General features: G+C 46.8%; 1 protein-coding gene across 1 annotated transcript in view; it reads right to left on the bottom strand.

Annotated features, from left to right (window-relative positions):
* The window catches only part of TBL1X (transducin beta like 1 X-linked), a 215,009-nt gene that overhangs the window by 161,448 nt on the left and 36,826 nt on the right, over window positions 1-16,735 (bottom strand). Inside the window, 1 exon segment of the mRNA XM_057495786.1 lies at window positions 14,548-14,658. The gene's annotated coding sequence lies outside the window, so the exon portion shown is untranslated.

Genomic DNA, 16,735 nt, shown 5'->3' with positions numbered 1-16,735 from the left:
ACACCAAAGCCTGCAGTCAGGGAGCGAACTCAGGAGAAGGCCCCGCATTAACCACCATTCCATCTTTTCCTGATTTGACCAAGGTTTCTGTAGGTTACATAAATATTACCTTTAAATTAGTTTATTTTCATTCAGCTGTGGACAAAGAATTAAATGGAGTGCTGGAAATACAGTCTCCATCAAAGCCCTTATTTTTTCCTTTTAACCACAACTCCAAAAAGGATGTTCACCCTTTAGCCACTGCCCCCTCCGGTTCTGGCACAGAACCTCACGGCACAATCGGAGTCTATCTTTGGACTGCCAGGTCCACTGCCCCTTAGAGAAGAATCAGGATGAGGAGTGTGGGTGCTCCGTGCGATGCGCAAGCATGCTCCTCCAGGTGCACAGGGATCTCTGATGGGGCACCCCATTCACTCAGGTGCCCTTCCTGCACCAAGGGGTCAATAAAACGCATGTGTCCTTTGCGCTGCTCTGAGGACCTGAGAACAGGGGAGCCCTGACTGGTACTTTTCCTCCAAAGCTGCAAAGCGAATGAGCTCTTGCACACCAAGTCCAGACTGTGGGTGCACATGTCATGCGGGCCCCTCAGCTCTGAAACAATCAGCAGGTGCAGACAGACGCAGGGCAGCAGGCACGGCGCCCAGAACTCTGGCTCATGAGAGGCCTGCAGGGTACAGAAGGGGGCCAACGATCCCCCCATTTTCAGCCACGAAACGCGAGAATCTGAGTAGCTTTTGTTAACAGTTTGGAACGCGCCATCTCTGATACCTGTTTGGAAGGTCTACCTGCACAGAGCTGGGGTTGGCAGGCTCTTTCTGGGAAGGGCTAGACTCTAAGTATTTTAGGCTTGCTGAGCCAAAAGGCAAAATCAAGAATGTGATGTTGAGGTTATATAACAAGACAGAAAACAAATTTCCCCCCAAATTTTCACTAACAAAATTCTGACTTTTATGAACACACAAATATTAATTTGTCATGAAATAGTCCTCTTTTGATGTTTCCCCGCCAACCATTTAAAAACGTCAAAACCATTCTCAGCTCAAAAGCTGTACAGAAACAGGCAATTTGGCTCGGGGGCTGCCGGTTGAAACCCAGCCACGGAGGAACACAGGCAACCCCACCTCCTGATGGCAGACCCCACTGGCCCAGCTCTGGTAACAGCAAAAGGCAGAGAAATCCAGACTTTATCATCAGGGAGGAAAGGGACCTTCTGAGCCCAAAATGCAATTTGTGCTGTTGGTGCTAAGAAACCAACTTCAGGGGACAATGGATAGTTTCAAGCACGAGAAAGGCCTGGTATCTTTTATATACACGACACTGTTGACTCCTTAAACTCTCTGCCTTCTTTACTCCTTAATTTATGTGTATATAAATTAAAATTAGTTGGTGTGCAGTAACTCCGTGTTACACACACATAAATGGGAAGATCAAGGGATTGCACATGGTTCCAGTTTTATCTCTTTTCACCATGCCATAGAAGAAACTCTGGTAATTCCAAAAAGCATTAAAGATCCTACAATCCAGGCTTACTACCTAATAAAACCTTTAGTATCAAAGGAGATGCATCCAGGAGTCAGCAATTGACTTTAATGAGATGTATGCACACTTTGAGATGTTGGCAAGATTAAAGTGTATTTTATTGGCAGCTGTCCTAGTTTCTGATCAGTTCTCACAAAATCCATCTCCACGTTAAAAAAAAAAAATGTCCTGTTTCGATTCTGCATTGGGTCTAAGACCACCAGGATGAAACTCCCCAGGGGTCTCTAGCAACTTCACAACTGCCATGCTTCAGTAGTGACAGGCCACAAAACCCACTTCTGAAAGGGATGCTTTGTTTGTGTAAATGTAAGAACTACCAATAGCTCTTTATAGCGGGAGCTTTAAAAACATTCAACAAATTGGAAAAGGAATGCGGAAAAGCGGCACGAAGTAATGAAACCAGCTGGAAAGGGCAGTGAAGGGGGTGGGGCAGGGGCACCTATCGACAGAGTTCTGACTTTTGGAAAGTGGAAATGTTTTTCCTATTTAGAAAATCCTTAACCCTCCAGAGGTTCAGGGTGAAAAAATGTGAGAGAAGTAAAGAAGAGAAAGAGGAAAGCTACTATAAGAGCGAGAGAAAGCAAAATTGGCAAAATGGTAACAAGGGATGATTCTTTAAGGTTCTAGTGGGTTTGGATTTTTTCAAACTATAAAGCTAGGGGAAAAGACATGCATAAACCTTGGCTTCAGTCGAGGTATTTTGCTCTCTGACACCAGCTTCACTTGGTTACTATTTGTCTTCAACAAAATGAGCCTTAATGTTGAAATAAAAGTTCATGTTGCTCTTGTTTAAAGAAAAAAAAAAACTACTGACTTTGCGTCTGCGGGAAGCTTGATATTTACTGCTAACCACATACTTTCACAAGTCCCTGATGCTCCCAGCCATGAGCTGGACAGGAGTGACCATCCTCCCCTCTCCAACCCCAGGGAGGCCTGGCACTATTCAGGGGGCCTCAGAGAGTCACTGTGAAAACTGGGTCAGAATTTCCACAGACATCAATCAGGCTTCTGGAAAGCCCTCCAGGTGGGACAACACCCCAGAAACTTCCCCAGCTCCTATGGGAGGCAAATGTATTTCTGAGCACATACTTAATCATTAGTAGGAGTTTGGAATATTTGTAAATACCTCATGACAGCATTTATAGCATTTCCTAGCATGCCAGGTGGTCATAGTTCAGTCATATGGTGCTTCTCTCAGTCCTTGCCAGGATGTAAGTGTGGGAGGGTAGGGGGATTTGAGTTTTTGCTGTTGTGTTTGAGAACAGCGCATCACCCCGCTAAACACACAAGTTTTAACCCCAGCGAAGTCTCACAGAACTTCCCATGTTCAGTTCTTGCTCAAGGTCAGCGATCTGCTCCTTAGATAAGCCTTCACCACTCTGATTTCCTGGACATGACATACAAAAGTCCTCCTAATTTTCTTCTTCTTAAGTAAAGTACTTCCTCAAAAGGAACCCCAAAATTAATACCTCAAAGTTGTACAAGATCCACAACACCTCAATGTAAGGGTTCATTCATATCAGGCACTATCCTGAAGAATCCATCGAGCCCTACAAATCACCTTCATGTGGGTTACGGAGATTTCGGATTCCCTGTGGATTTCCCAGCCCGGTGCAGGACTCACATCTGGGGTCTGGAGAGGGTTTCCCGTGGGCCTTCCTGCTCTTACAGCCTTCCCCGAGCAGGGCACCTGCTGTGGGGATGAAATGCTAACTTTTCCTATATTAGACTTTCTCCCACTTAATCTTTGAGGGGCTGGGTTTCCCACAGGGCTTGGTTTAATCAGGTGCCCCCTCTAGAACCTTTGTGCATGGGTGTTAGGAGCCCAAAGCCCGTGACTTGGCTGTGAGTGAGAACAGGGTACAGGCCTATCAACTGTTTAGCTGCAATTTTATGTTCGTGGGGGCATTTTCCCCCCACTGCCAGGCACCACATCTGACACCTAGAACACTTCAGGTACGTTCAGCTGAACAGGTGATTTAAAAATAAGAATTAACAGAGTCCCCATATTTGTCCTTTATAACCACTGATAGACGAAGGCACCGGAGCAGTGGCCCGAACACCAGCAGCATGCAGGGAACACATTTTAAGGGCTGTGCTTCCTCTTGGCCCGGCCTCCCGTGGTTTGCTTTTGATCAACAGGGTGGCCTTGAATACCCGACCCAGGATGTGAACTCATCAAAGAAAAGCTGGAGGAAGAGGAGGAGGAGAAAGGAGCCAAGCTCTTATGGTCAGGGCAACAGGCCTGGACCTCAGCACTGCCCAGCACCCGGGTGCCTGGGGAAGTGAGGCGCCCAGAGGGCGTCACGCCCACCACAATGGTCTCTGGCTTCCCTTGAGCCAGCTGACTTCCTGCTCTGCCCTCCCCACCCCTCACCCCACCCCTGTCCTACCTGCCACAGACTCACACACTCACTCAAGCGTCCAGAAGAATCACAAAATCAAGTCCAGAGAGGCACAGTGGGTGACCAGCAGGTACATCCAACCAGAATCCCAAGGGAGAGACTCAAGTACCCGTGTCACCACCTACATAACTCCATGACCTTCAAATTCAGTCTCCTTGTTCCTCAAATGCCTATCCCATGGGTGCAGATGAAGCCAGACGATGGCCTCCTGGGAACCGCAAGGTGCACACAGATGTTCAGAACGATGCCCGGTGACAGGGAGGTGGGCCCAGGGCCCCCCCTGAGTTCCTCCTGTGAGTCACCGGGGACAGAACGGCTCAGCCATCACTACAGCAGGTAGGCAACAGCTTCTCAGGACACCACTGCTTCTGCGGGAATCCCCCTTATGATGTCCTTGTGACCCGGGGCTCCCCTACACACCAGAAATGCAGTTGTACGGAATCCCGTTAATGCTCTGGCATCGCCTGGTAGGTCCAGGGTGGCAGATGATTATGAGGTTAACTGCCCTGTGTGTGTCCCTCTTCCTAACAGTGCCCCAGTTCCTTCATGGGGAATTTCCTCTCCTTTTCTGTCTCAGAAATTGTGCTGGGAACAGAGATTTGCCCAGGGTGCTAATGAAGCTCCAGGCCCACCTCCTCGGCTATCTTCCGAGGTTTCAGGAGAGGTGCAAGCAAAGTGGTCCCAGGCGCGTGTGGTTATGGAAATCTGAGAAAACAAAACATTAAAATATATAATAAATTAAGTCTTCTTCTCCATCCACCTTCTCTACCCCTGAAAGGAGGCAGTTGGGAAGCAGAGTCACAGCAGCCCCTTCCGGGCTAGCTCAGAGGGGTAGAGCTAGAAGGTCCATGAGCAACCCCTGCACAGCTGTGTGGTGGCTGTTGTGCTGGTCTAAGAATGGCTTCCAGGAATACTTCATTTTAGGATAAATCATTCAACGTCAGGGCATGAGTGGGCAGTGCCAGATAGCAGATCACGATATGCATGGCATGAGGGCGGACCAGAAACAAGGCTGGAAGTTATCCAAGCCAGAAGCTAGTCTATGGAAAATTCCCCCATACCAAATTTACCATGTATCAAATCACTTATCAAATGCAATGACTAGAGGGTTTCCAAAATGTAACAAGCCAGAAGTTCACAAGCCTTTATCAATAATAGATTGCGAAGCACGTGAATGGCCTACAAAGAACCTCAACTACCCATTTCCTTCACAGAAAATGACACTCAATCCCGAGATACCGACACAAGAAGAGAGGTGCATCTGGAGTTTCTTTTCTGGTCTTGGCACGTGGACCAGGTTGCTCCTGTCACACTGAACACTGCCCTGTCACCTGCTTCCTGCTTCCCAGTCCTGCATAGCTTCCTTGATTCCTCTGCTCCCAAAACTAGCTTCCACACCCTCCGTCGAGTCCCAGGGGCCCTTCAATTCCAGTAAGCTCTGTTGATTGAATCGGACAACAACTGTTGTCTAAACAGAGAACCCTAATGGATACTCGTCTGATCCACAGGGGATGTGTGTCTCCTGGTACCCTAACATGCCCAGGATGTGTGTGATGTGTACTTAATTTAAGGCCTGGTGTTATTTAAAGCGTGGTTTTTGTGCAAGCTTTAAATAAAGTGCATATATGCACACACACGCTGATAATTCCATGTTAAGCCATCTGGAAAAATGCACAAGAAACTATCACCACTGGTCACTCTGGGAAGTGGGATTAAAAGGGAGAAGGAGTCACTGGTGCCCTGAAGTACTTTGAACTTTTAAATTTTAACTAAATACACATAATGAACTTTTAAATTTTAACTAAATACACATAATGTACTGTCATAAAAATAAATGCACACAAACCCAACAAGAGGGCCAAACACAAGGAATAATAAACTCTTACCACCCACGAGAAATGCGTAATCTCCTTCGGAACCGTTTCTCTCTTTCCTCCTCAGTTAATTTCCTCTGACAATATTCAGCCTTAGGCCCATCTCCGTCCACAGGCTACACTCCATCTAACCCTCCAGTGCTCCAATGAGCAAGGCAGAAATCCTTTTCTCTCACCAGAAAAACAGAACGCAATTTCCAACTCTAGGCCTAGTAGCTCACACCCAGAATCCTGACTTTGCCCCATTAATGGTGGTGCTTAACATTTAATCAATGAAAAACTCATGAATGAATGGATTGCAGCACAATGGCCTTACGATCATTTGTTTCCACACTATTGAATTCGTACAGTAAATTATAGTTTAATTCCATCAAATACGGTTATGCTTTTTGTTTGGTTTTGTTCTTATCTTGCTTGATTTACTGCTTGATTTCCAAGCTCCTTTATCCTGGTAAATGACGTTTTCTCTAATTGTTAAATTTTGTAACAAAAGTACTCTCTGCCCTTATTTCTGATCAAAAGTAGAAGTGAAGTTACAAACTGGGGAAAACTAATGCTGCATTCATACTAAATTGACAGCAGGAGTGTTTTTTACATCCTATAAACGACAATAAGTGAGGGATACACAAACAATATACGATGCTGGACTAGCAGTAACGTTCCCTGGGGCTTGCCACTAAATAGGAGGTCTTCTGAAGAACACCGCCAGGCATCAGTGAATACATATACACACACACAACATATATATTCTGTTCCGCTGGCAAGTACATGTCTTCTAAGACCCCACGCAGTCAAATCTGTGTCCTGGCATCTTCCTGAGCCCACTGGGTCTGTCTAGTTCCAACTCTCAGCCCACCATCCATGAGGATCATGCGCAGTGGACAGGACATGCCCCTTCCTGACTGGATAATACAGGAGGTGGGATGGGAAGATGACGACCAGAGCTTCCCGTCTGCCTGAGCTCACGCCACGTGCAGGACTACATGACAAATGTGACACGGCACTGACCAGACCACAAAGGACAGTCTGGAGGGTGAGACAGAGCTCTAGGCTATCAAGAAGCGACGCAGCCACACTGTAACACACTGCACCTGGCCTACTACAGACACTCAAAACAAGCCGTCTGGGGGAGGATGGAAGCTTCCTGAGAAAGCTGTATCTGAGCAAGTTTTACAGAATATGCTGATGTTATCAGGAGAAAGGGGAGTAGGGACCATCACAGAATATCCCACGCTTGTAGCAGAAACCTCTACCGGTGCCCATGCACCACGGTCTTTGCCTGTCATGGCACTGAATGCAGACAACCTCATAAATACTGTCATCTCCATGCTCCTGATTCAAGATCCAAGGTAGAGTGGTTAACTCGGCAAGGCAGCACCACCATTCAGTGGAGGAGCCTCATTTCTGCCCTGCTCCAGGTCCCTCCCAGAGCAATGCAATTTCCATTACACCCACAAGCTTGGGGGAAGCACAATGCTGCAGTGGAGGCCACCAGAAGGCCTCTGTGCATTAACCAAGTGCACTGTGCCCAGACAGTCCAGCTGACCTGCTGTTCCTCCGCCTTCCTGTTCTCTGAGTACTGTGCACCCTGCGGCCTGTGCAGGCATGGACAACTGATACTCCAGTCGCTCCTCCCTCCTGGGCCTTATCTTGTGCCAAGGGGAAGTAAGTGCCCCAGGCCGGCGTCTCCCCAACAGATACACACACATCTTGGCACAGAGCCCTGCAGCCTCTCCCTGGCCACCTTCACATAGCAAAGGCCAACGATGCAGACATCAGGTGGATAATAAACACACTCTGGGGGCTGAACTGTCTCCAAAGAACAGAAAGTGCAGGAACAAACACCACCCAGGAAACTGAAACTTAAGCTGGGCTTGCATCCACCCTTGACTGCAAGAAAAGTAACCCATACCGGGTTGAAATTATCACCACTAAAGAGCAGCATGCGTGCCACTCAGACCCAGACCTTTGAGGGAAGAAGAAAAAAAAACCAAGAAACCAGACTAAATCTAATCTCCAGTCTACATAAATCATTATGTTTCAATTATTAACTGAAACTCCAGACACCACATGCAGCAAAAATATGCCAAGCGTTAACACTTCAGACACCTGGAGGCAGCATTCTGTCCCCCCAAGGCCCTGATCTCAGATGCTCTCTGACCACCCCACAAGGGCACCTCTTGGGACTGCTCAGGGTCATGGTCACTTTCCCTCTGAAGCCTTCAACCCTGGAAGTTCCAGCATGCCACCCATGAGTGGTCTCACCACCCCACGCACAAACGTAAAATGTTCCCAGCAGCCTTATCCACGTGAACCGTAAGGTGGAAGCCACCCTGGAGTCTATCGACAGCTGAGTGGACAAATCGTGCTCTAAGGAGGAAGGAGGTTTGACACCTGCTACAACATGGATGCACCTGGTGTAATAAGCCTGTCGCACAAGGACAAATACTGTAGGATTCCATTTATAGCAGGTACCCAGCACAGCCGGATTCAGAGACAACAGGCAGGAGAACAGAGATTACCAGGGCCTGGGGAGAGGGGTGGGGAGTTGTTGGATGGGGCAGAGTTTCAGTTTGGGAAGATGAAGAAGTTCTAGAGATGAATGGCTGCACAACAATGTAGTTAAAGGCACAGAACTCTGCATTTCAAAATGGTTAAAATGGTAAAGTTTATATTAATATATATTTTACCACAATTTTTAGGAAGTAAGTAAAATTTAAAATCCAGTTCTTATTTCCCACAAGTCCCATTTTGGGCACTCACTAGCCACACCTGAACACCCACCGTGTCGGGCAGCACAGATTAGTGAGCGCTTCCACCCTGCAGAAAGTTCTACCTGACAGCACGGGTCTGATGGATTTCACCGAGTCCCCCTGACTAACCTGGGCAACTGAAGGAAAAAAAAAGGTACATACATTCCCCATACTTAACTGGCTCACTCTGGATTCAGCGCCCATTCATTCATTCATTCAGCAGACATTAGGAGCCCCATCCATCTTCATGCCAGACACTTAACAATTACCAAGACGCTCTTGGCAGCTGACCCCTTCACAGGCTAGTGGAGGAGCCCACAGTTTAAAAGATAAATGATAGAATGCACCATGGGCCACTTCAGCAATATAAACCAAATGCTAACTGACTCAAGACTCTGTTCTGCACAGTTCCCATTCCGGAATGTTCTACGCTGCTCAAGGGCCAACCCGAAACCCAAGGCAGTTAGTGTTGCTCTGAGATGTTTAAGGAGTCTCCACTTTCCTCTTCTCCACCTACTAGCTCATGTCCTACCCCCATTTTCCTTTCCAGGGTCTGAATCTCCTCTGCCTTCCCAGAGCTAATGCTCCACCATTTTTTCTTGATACAGTCCTCTCTGCTGCCTGTGCTGGGCCCCGTGCTACCTGCTCCATCCTCGCTTCCTGTCTCTCCCTATCTGTAATCCCAAAGGACCCTCCCTCATTTACAAGCAAGCTCAACTTCCTTTTATTAGAGGGAAGACGTATCTTTTTTAGACTGTTTTCTCCTCTCCAATGCATCCAGGCTTGGCAAACCACTTCAGTAAAAGGCCAGTTAACAAATATCACAGGCGCTGCGCATCACACACCTTGTGCTCTATGCTGCTCTCTACTTATCTTTTCAACTCTTTCCAGTTGTGGAAACCATTCTTAGCTTGGGGGCCGGGCTGGACAAAAAGGGGCCACAGGCTAGATGTGGCCCATGGGATGTACCGCACCCACTCTAATGCATGTTACTCTCACATCTTGGCTATGTTTTCTTCTGTGTCCCTCTTGGTCCAAAACAAGTACTGCTCAACAGTCTCCCTGCTTTTCATGGAATAGGCTCCAGCCTCCACAACCTCAGCGCACCCTCTGAACGGCCCAGCTCCCTCTGCGCCTTCAGACACCTTTGGAACTCCTCCCGAGTGGCCTACTGTGTGCTGCCAGCTGCGGTCACTGCCGCCCATGATCCAGGATAGCTCTTCTCCCTCCCACCGCCGCCCCAAGTGCATGCACGACCTGTCCAGCCGAGCCCAGAGCAAACGCCCCCACCTTTCCAAAAGCCTGTATGTCTCCAGGCAAAGTGACTTCCCCATGCTCCCATATCCCAGCTTCCCTGACCTTTATACCTCCCCACAATACCTAGACTAGGGTTCCTGATACACTGCAGATCCTCAATCCAAGTTTTCTTAAAGAATGAGGACTCTTTTCCAAGGTGGCATCAGAAAACCGAATCTCCGTCCTCACCTCAATCCACAGTAATTACCACCACAGCCAGCTTCTGCACACCTACGGCCAAGCTGGGAACTGGGGAACCTTTCATGGATTGTGTTGACTGGGACTGTCTCTAAGCAGGCAGCATGCTGCACAGATCGGGGTCACAGCTGTGTCTTCTGTATATTCACTGCTATGGACTGCAAGTGTCTGTGCCCCCAAAATTCATGCTGAAACCAAATGCTCAATGCATGAACATGAGGGGGGAGCCCTCTGGAAGGGGATCTGTGCCCTTATAAAGAGACCCCAGAGAACTCTCCCACCCCTCCCACCATGTGAGGACCCTGTGAGAAGTTAGTCGCCCATGAACATGCAGGGAGGACCACACCAGACACAATGTGCTTGCATCGTGACATTGGACTCCCAGCCTCTGGAACCGTGAGACATAAATGCCTGTTGTTATAAGCCATAAGGTTTTTGGTATTTTGTTAGAGCGGCCCAAAGCGACTAAGACAGCGACCTGTGAAGGATTCAAAACTGTGAGGTGCTTGGGTAACCATCAAAGCCACGAACAGTGTCAATGAACAAAACATTGGAATTAATGCTCCTCAACACAGTCAAAGCATTTCACAATGCAATAGAGACCAGGGTCAGGTCAATGTTACCCTTCCATTCCCTCCACAAGGACTTCTTAAGCACCTACTGTATGCCAAGACAGCACCAGAGAGAAGTACAATAAAAAGCAAGACAACCTGTAACAGTGAATCCTTCAATACTCCCAAACAAGAAAGCCAGGACATACTTCTCACTAAAACACATACATTACTCAAGACAGTAGGTGTCTCCAGGTTGAGGACCAGCTCCGTTAGACTCCCTCGCCTGCCCCCACACAGCGTTCTGCTCAAAATAAGAACTCAGTAAATACTGGCTACATGGAATCAGGTTCCACATGAAAGGTCTTTGTAACGCTGGAAGCAATGAGTGGATTGGCCTTTTCAGTAAAGGCTCCAAGACTGAAAAAGAAAGAGCAGCCATTTATTTCAGTCTCAAAAACCACTCGGGGAATAGATTTTGCACTTCAATTTCTGTTAAAGGGAGATGGCTCTTGCCCCACCCACAGAAGAGAAATTAAAGTCACTGCTTCGATTCAACACTGAGAGCCTGTCGTCTTTATCATGAAAATCCAATTCGCATCCTTAGACCTCCAAGTCATTTTATTCTGCAGTTCTGTTCCCTTGCTGGTGAGGTTAAATGCAGCCCCTGAGCAGGAAGTGTCCTGTTTGGAAAATGGGCCCTGCCCATCGTAGAATTAGCTGCACTTTGATTTCACAGCTAAACTACAGAGGCTGCTGGGTCAACATTGATACTCGGATTCTGTGGAAATTATTCCGTACTTATTACCTGGGCAAAACAAATGGAGCTTATTGAACTTCACAAAGGAGTGACAACGGGACTTTTATACCACACAGAGAAAGTGCTCAGTTCAGACGCTTGGCCCAAGAAGAATAGTTCAATACACTTAAAATTCGATAGCTTTATGTAATGGCCACATAATAACAACTGTAACACTTTAAACGTGTAAAGGGTATGTACCCAAGCCATCACAGGATGGAAGATAATGGTGTGCACTGCAAGTTATCAGCATTATTTAAAAAACATAGAGCAACTGTGCATTTTACCAGTATAAATGCAAGCTAAAGCCATGCCAGCCAATTTAGGATGGTCAATTTCCAGCCATTCTAAAGAGTGAATCATTCAAAAATGCTTCGGGATTCATTATGTGACCTTAAACATTCATGTTTTCTCATGCAATTTCACCCATCTTTGTTACCAAATACCCTATGGCTGGTGTGCCCAAGGTAACTCAGACACATCACTGTGATCCTCCTATGCCCACAATTTCACTAAAATATCTCACTTTGCATCTTCTTTACAAGATAATAACTGCACCAGGCTACTCCTATATACAGAATCTTAGAGACTAGTATATTTATATCAAACAAATAAAATATACACTGTTCTTTAATACTAAGTGTTTGAGGCTAAACACTAAAGATGGATATATTAACACCTAAACAAATAATATACAAAGGAAACTGTCCTTTACTACTCATTTTGACAGGAAATCAAAGCCAAGTCTCACTCTTGGATATACTTAAAGAGTGCATGGTTATTTTTTAAAAAACCAGAAATATTTCTCAGCTACAGTTCTTCATCTCATCTTTACGGGTCTGTGTGACTCCCACAAGGGGGGTCTGCTTACTTTGATGCCCATGCACCTTATTACAACCAGGTGGACAGTGTGCTCAGCAGTGGAATTCATACTTAGTCTGAGCTTAAAACTTGGAGGCAAACCTGCACACTTCTTAGGAAGTCGCAAGGCCTTTAACCAGCTTCCTTCCTTCTAGAAACAGAGCTCTATCTGTGCAGGATGGCTCCACCTCCCTAGAGCACAGGACGGTCCTCCCCGTCCCTCTGAAGAACAACACAAACAGCGTGGCCCACACATGCACGGCGCACAGCGCAGAGCCCTTGGGCACACGTGGCCTCGACACCCACCTGACACAGCGAGGGTTCCACAGCTTGTTTTAGCGGGAGGAAGGGGTAAGAATTCAAGTGGGATGCTCTCTGGAAGCACGTCTGCATAAACACCGAGCTGTGAGAAGACGGTCTTATGTCCTGCCTCTCACAAAGGGAGTAAATAAAAAGTTAACACTGATGCTTACCAAGCACCAGGCCTCTTCTGAGCACTTTGCGTGAAGCAGCTTTTAAAATGCTCCAAAAAGTCCTCTTAAAGGAGATACCAACGAACCCTTTAGTAATAGCAGCAAGAGTCAAACCGGGAGACTGATTATGGTTATCCTTGAAGCCGTGTCTGTTTTAGTGAAATCGGAGAAAAGGAAAATACTGCTGTGTTGTTAAAAAAAAAAAAAAATTAGAGTATTAAGAACCATTGAGTTATATACTTAAAATGAATGAACTGTATGGTAAGTGAATTACATCTCAATAAAGCTACTTTGTCCTTAAAGCCAAGAATAGGCAAGAGCATGCACCTCACTGTATGTAAATCGCACAGCAGGGTGATCTGGCACTGAACCAAATGGCACTCTGCACGGAGAGAAAGCGTGTAGGGAGAATCATATGGTAACAATAGGCAGCCAATATGTAACAAATGCCTGTTGGTAAGTATAAAAAAATCCTGAATGGCTTAAAAAATTGATTATAGGAACACTGCCCAGTGAAATTGTTATGACTATCTTACATCATGGAAATGCCGTCACTAAGTTAGTTTTTGCTGTGAAAATCCACGGTAAACACAGCAAAAGAGAACAAAGGCACGTCGTCTCTCAGGCCAGTACTGCGCACATGCCCTGTGCCAGGCCCATAGGAGGCATGGGAATACTGAACAGTGCTTCGCACAGCAAGACAGCTGAGCAGGAAAGACAAGGATTCACACTCATCTCCCTCTGTTTCGGCACCACTGCCTGCACCAGAGGAGGCTGCACAAACTCATTCTCTCCACGCGACTGATTTCTGGCGCTTCGGCCCTAACATAGCAGACGTCTGAACTGGACTCAACCAGAGCCCAGGAAGTTCTGCAGAGGATTCTCCTTCCACAGGGGCCGGGGGTATGAAATCCACAGGAGGGAGCGAGCGTCCCGATGAATTTCCGGTAACCTGACCGATCGGGCCGGGTAACCTACCGCCCCCAACCCTCATGATTTCAAAACCCCACATAAACACCAAATTGTCAGCATCTTTACTTTGGGCATGCTGTGTTCAAGTGCCGTGCAAAGTGCCCTGACTGAAACGCCTCCCCAGATAAGCAACTGGAATGCCCATGGAGGGTCCCAGAGCAACAAGGTGATTCTCTTTGTGGATAAAACTTGAAAACTTCATTTTCTCAACACCTGAAAAAGGGAACTGTGTCTGTGCATTGAAGATTTTCACTCAGAAGGAACCTAAAACTTTCCAAAAGTTGATTTCCTCATTTATCTCCCTAACCTTGGTACACTTCTCTGAATTGTAGCATTTACACTTACTGGATCTTATGTAGACACAGTTAAAGGCTATAGAAGCAGATTTCTGCTTTTCTGAAGAATCAGAGGGGTGGTGTAAAAGAATATGAAATTGTGAAATTTGGAAGGAGGATAAACCATCCCAAAGGCTGCAGAAAGGAAACATACATTCATGTGCTCAACACCCAAGTGCTTATGTTGTTAGGGGCTGACCCAAGTACCCCCTGGGGTTCCCACCCCAGAACCTCAGAATGTGACTGCATTTGGAGACAGGCTCTATAAGGAGGTAATTAAGCTAAAAATGAGATCATCAGGGTGGGTCCTAATGCACAGCACTGGTGTTCTTACAAGATGACATTAAGACACAGGCATGCACAGAGGGCCAAGCACACGAGGACAGAGGGCGAGGATGGAGTCCTCACGCCCAGGAGAGAGACCTCAGACACACCCGATCTCAGACTTCCAGCCTCCAGAACTGTGAGAAACAGTTGTTTAAGGTACTCACTCAGTGATGTTGTGTTAGTGCAGCCTGAGCTGACGAATACACACTCCAGACAGGCACTGTGCCAGGCCCCGGATATGGCAATGCTGAGCAGAATTATTCCCTCTCCAGTTCCTGAAAAGGAAGAGAAGGGAAGGAGGCTCATGATTTGTCTTGCAGCACCCTCCCCCTCTGTCCAACATTAAATAAACCAAATGTATTTGGATATGCTTCCTCTTTTTCCCTGCAGGCCTCTGGTATGATGGGGTCATGCAACATGCCGGCTGTTACTAGGATTCCCTGAGTCCAGCAGCTCACAGTACTTAACAAAGCTCACACAATACAGGCTCTTAGGAAAATCATCATTTTCACAGTTGGGGGTCACCCAGGGCCCTGAAGGCAGCCCATGCCCATTAAACCCGCCTCTAGGGCACTGAGAATCAGGCTGCAGAACACCTGTAAAGCCCCCAGGGCAGCCCGGGTGAGAAGTGGGACCCAGGTAAAGGGGACGCATCCTCTGCAAAGCAGAGGAGAGGGGAGAGAGTCAGGACTGTGGTCTACCTGCTGGTGGGGGAGTGACGACACAGACCTGGAGAACTACTGAGCCACAGCAGAGATCAAGGTCAGGAACCCTACTGGGGCCCCAAGCTTTCACCTGGAACCTCCCATGGCCTTGCTAAGTCCATGCTGTTATTACTATTTGCAAACTATAGTCAGTGGCTACAGTTGTGGCAGGAGACAGGAGGGGACAGAGCTGATCCTGTAGGTGCGCTAAGCCTATGGAATGTCTGGGGACAGCAGGTGACTGTTTCCACACCCAGCAGAGACGAAGCTTCTGGAAAGTGGACACATCACACCCAGAGGGCCAGGGCAAAGCGTCAACTCCAACCTGAGAGTTCACAAAGAATTATTTGGGGGGAGGGCAGGGAGATGCTGAGCACCCGTGACTCTCCTGAGCCTCCGCTTTGCCATCACACGGGGGGCCAAGCTCCCCATTACCACTTCCACCCCAGCCCTGACTGGCGGCTAATCACCTGGATCTGCTTTAGAAACAGCCTAGAGAAAATGCTTTTGCCATGGGTGTGGTTAGAGGTCTACAGGTGAAACCTACTCGTTTTCCAGAGGGGGACTTATTTCTAGTTGAAATACACCTAAAAATCGCATGAAGGGCTGGGAATAACTGAGCGCACCATCCAAAAATACATATTATTTGGGGAAAAATCCAGGAGTGTTTTCCTACTGTTACGTCTCCAGGTTTCTTGAGTTGAAGTCAATCCAGATAGATGAGAATTTGAGATGTAAAGTATAATTCCTCAGAACCGAGGGGCCAAAGGAATTCTCTCATAGTATTTTCAAAGAAAAATGGGAATAGTTTCAAAAAGGTAGGGGAAAAAATGAAGAAGTAGTACTTTTAAAACAGAGCACTGTTTTTACAGCTTTAAAGCCATGGATAATTTAAGGACGTAAAAATGTGTGATGTGGTCCGTGCATGAAAGTGTAGGATTTAGTATAAGTGGAATTTTAAGCGATACTCTATCCAATTTCAAATGTAGTAATTGAATTTGCTTTAATTGCTTTTAAATGGTGCTGACAAAATTTAAGGGAACTCTTCTGCCCCTGTATTAGAAGCAGGCAAACTTGAATACAGAAGAGCATTGTTATAATAATAAAACCAAGGTTTCTGGACGTGGTGTCCTCTACACTGCCAAGCAGGTCCACAAGCTACTTTAACAAAAGAAAAGGAGAAAGATGAGAGAAAAGGCCCTCACATTTCATTAAAATTAACACCTGGTTTATAAAATGTATGTTCATTTTAAAAGACGTCAACTGTAAGGATTTTTCCATGTTTGTTTTTAAAAATCACCTTTGTTAAGTCCTCTAAAATGAGGAATTCACAGATGTTATACACACATTTATGCGGTTTTCCATTCTGTGGTGGGTTCTGTTTATTGCTCAATTTGGCACATTTCTGGATGTTAACCCATTCTTCCCTGTTCTGAACAGGGATAGTATCTGGATGGAGGTTTTCTAATACCGTTTGCCCTGAGCCTCATTACTTCTTTCTTGTTCATTCCCGATTGCATAAGGTGGCGTGCCCCGGCCCTCTATGCGGCCCTCTGCTGTACCGAAAGGAATCTGAAATCGTCACACAGCGGCGTCTGGGAACCCCCTTCACCAAGCCTGAATCAGCACTGCAGGCGAATGCCGAGTG

This window comes from Manis pentadactyla, chromosome X (assembly GCF_030020395.1).
Source record: "Manis pentadactyla isolate mManPen7 chromosome X, mManPen7.hap1, whole genome shotgun sequence".
In the NCBI taxonomy this organism is placed as follows: Eukaryota; Metazoa; Chordata; class Mammalia; order Pholidota; family Manidae; genus Manis; species Manis pentadactyla.
Note: the sequence above shows the minus strand (reverse complement) of the source record. Positions and strands in the feature narration are given on the sequence as shown.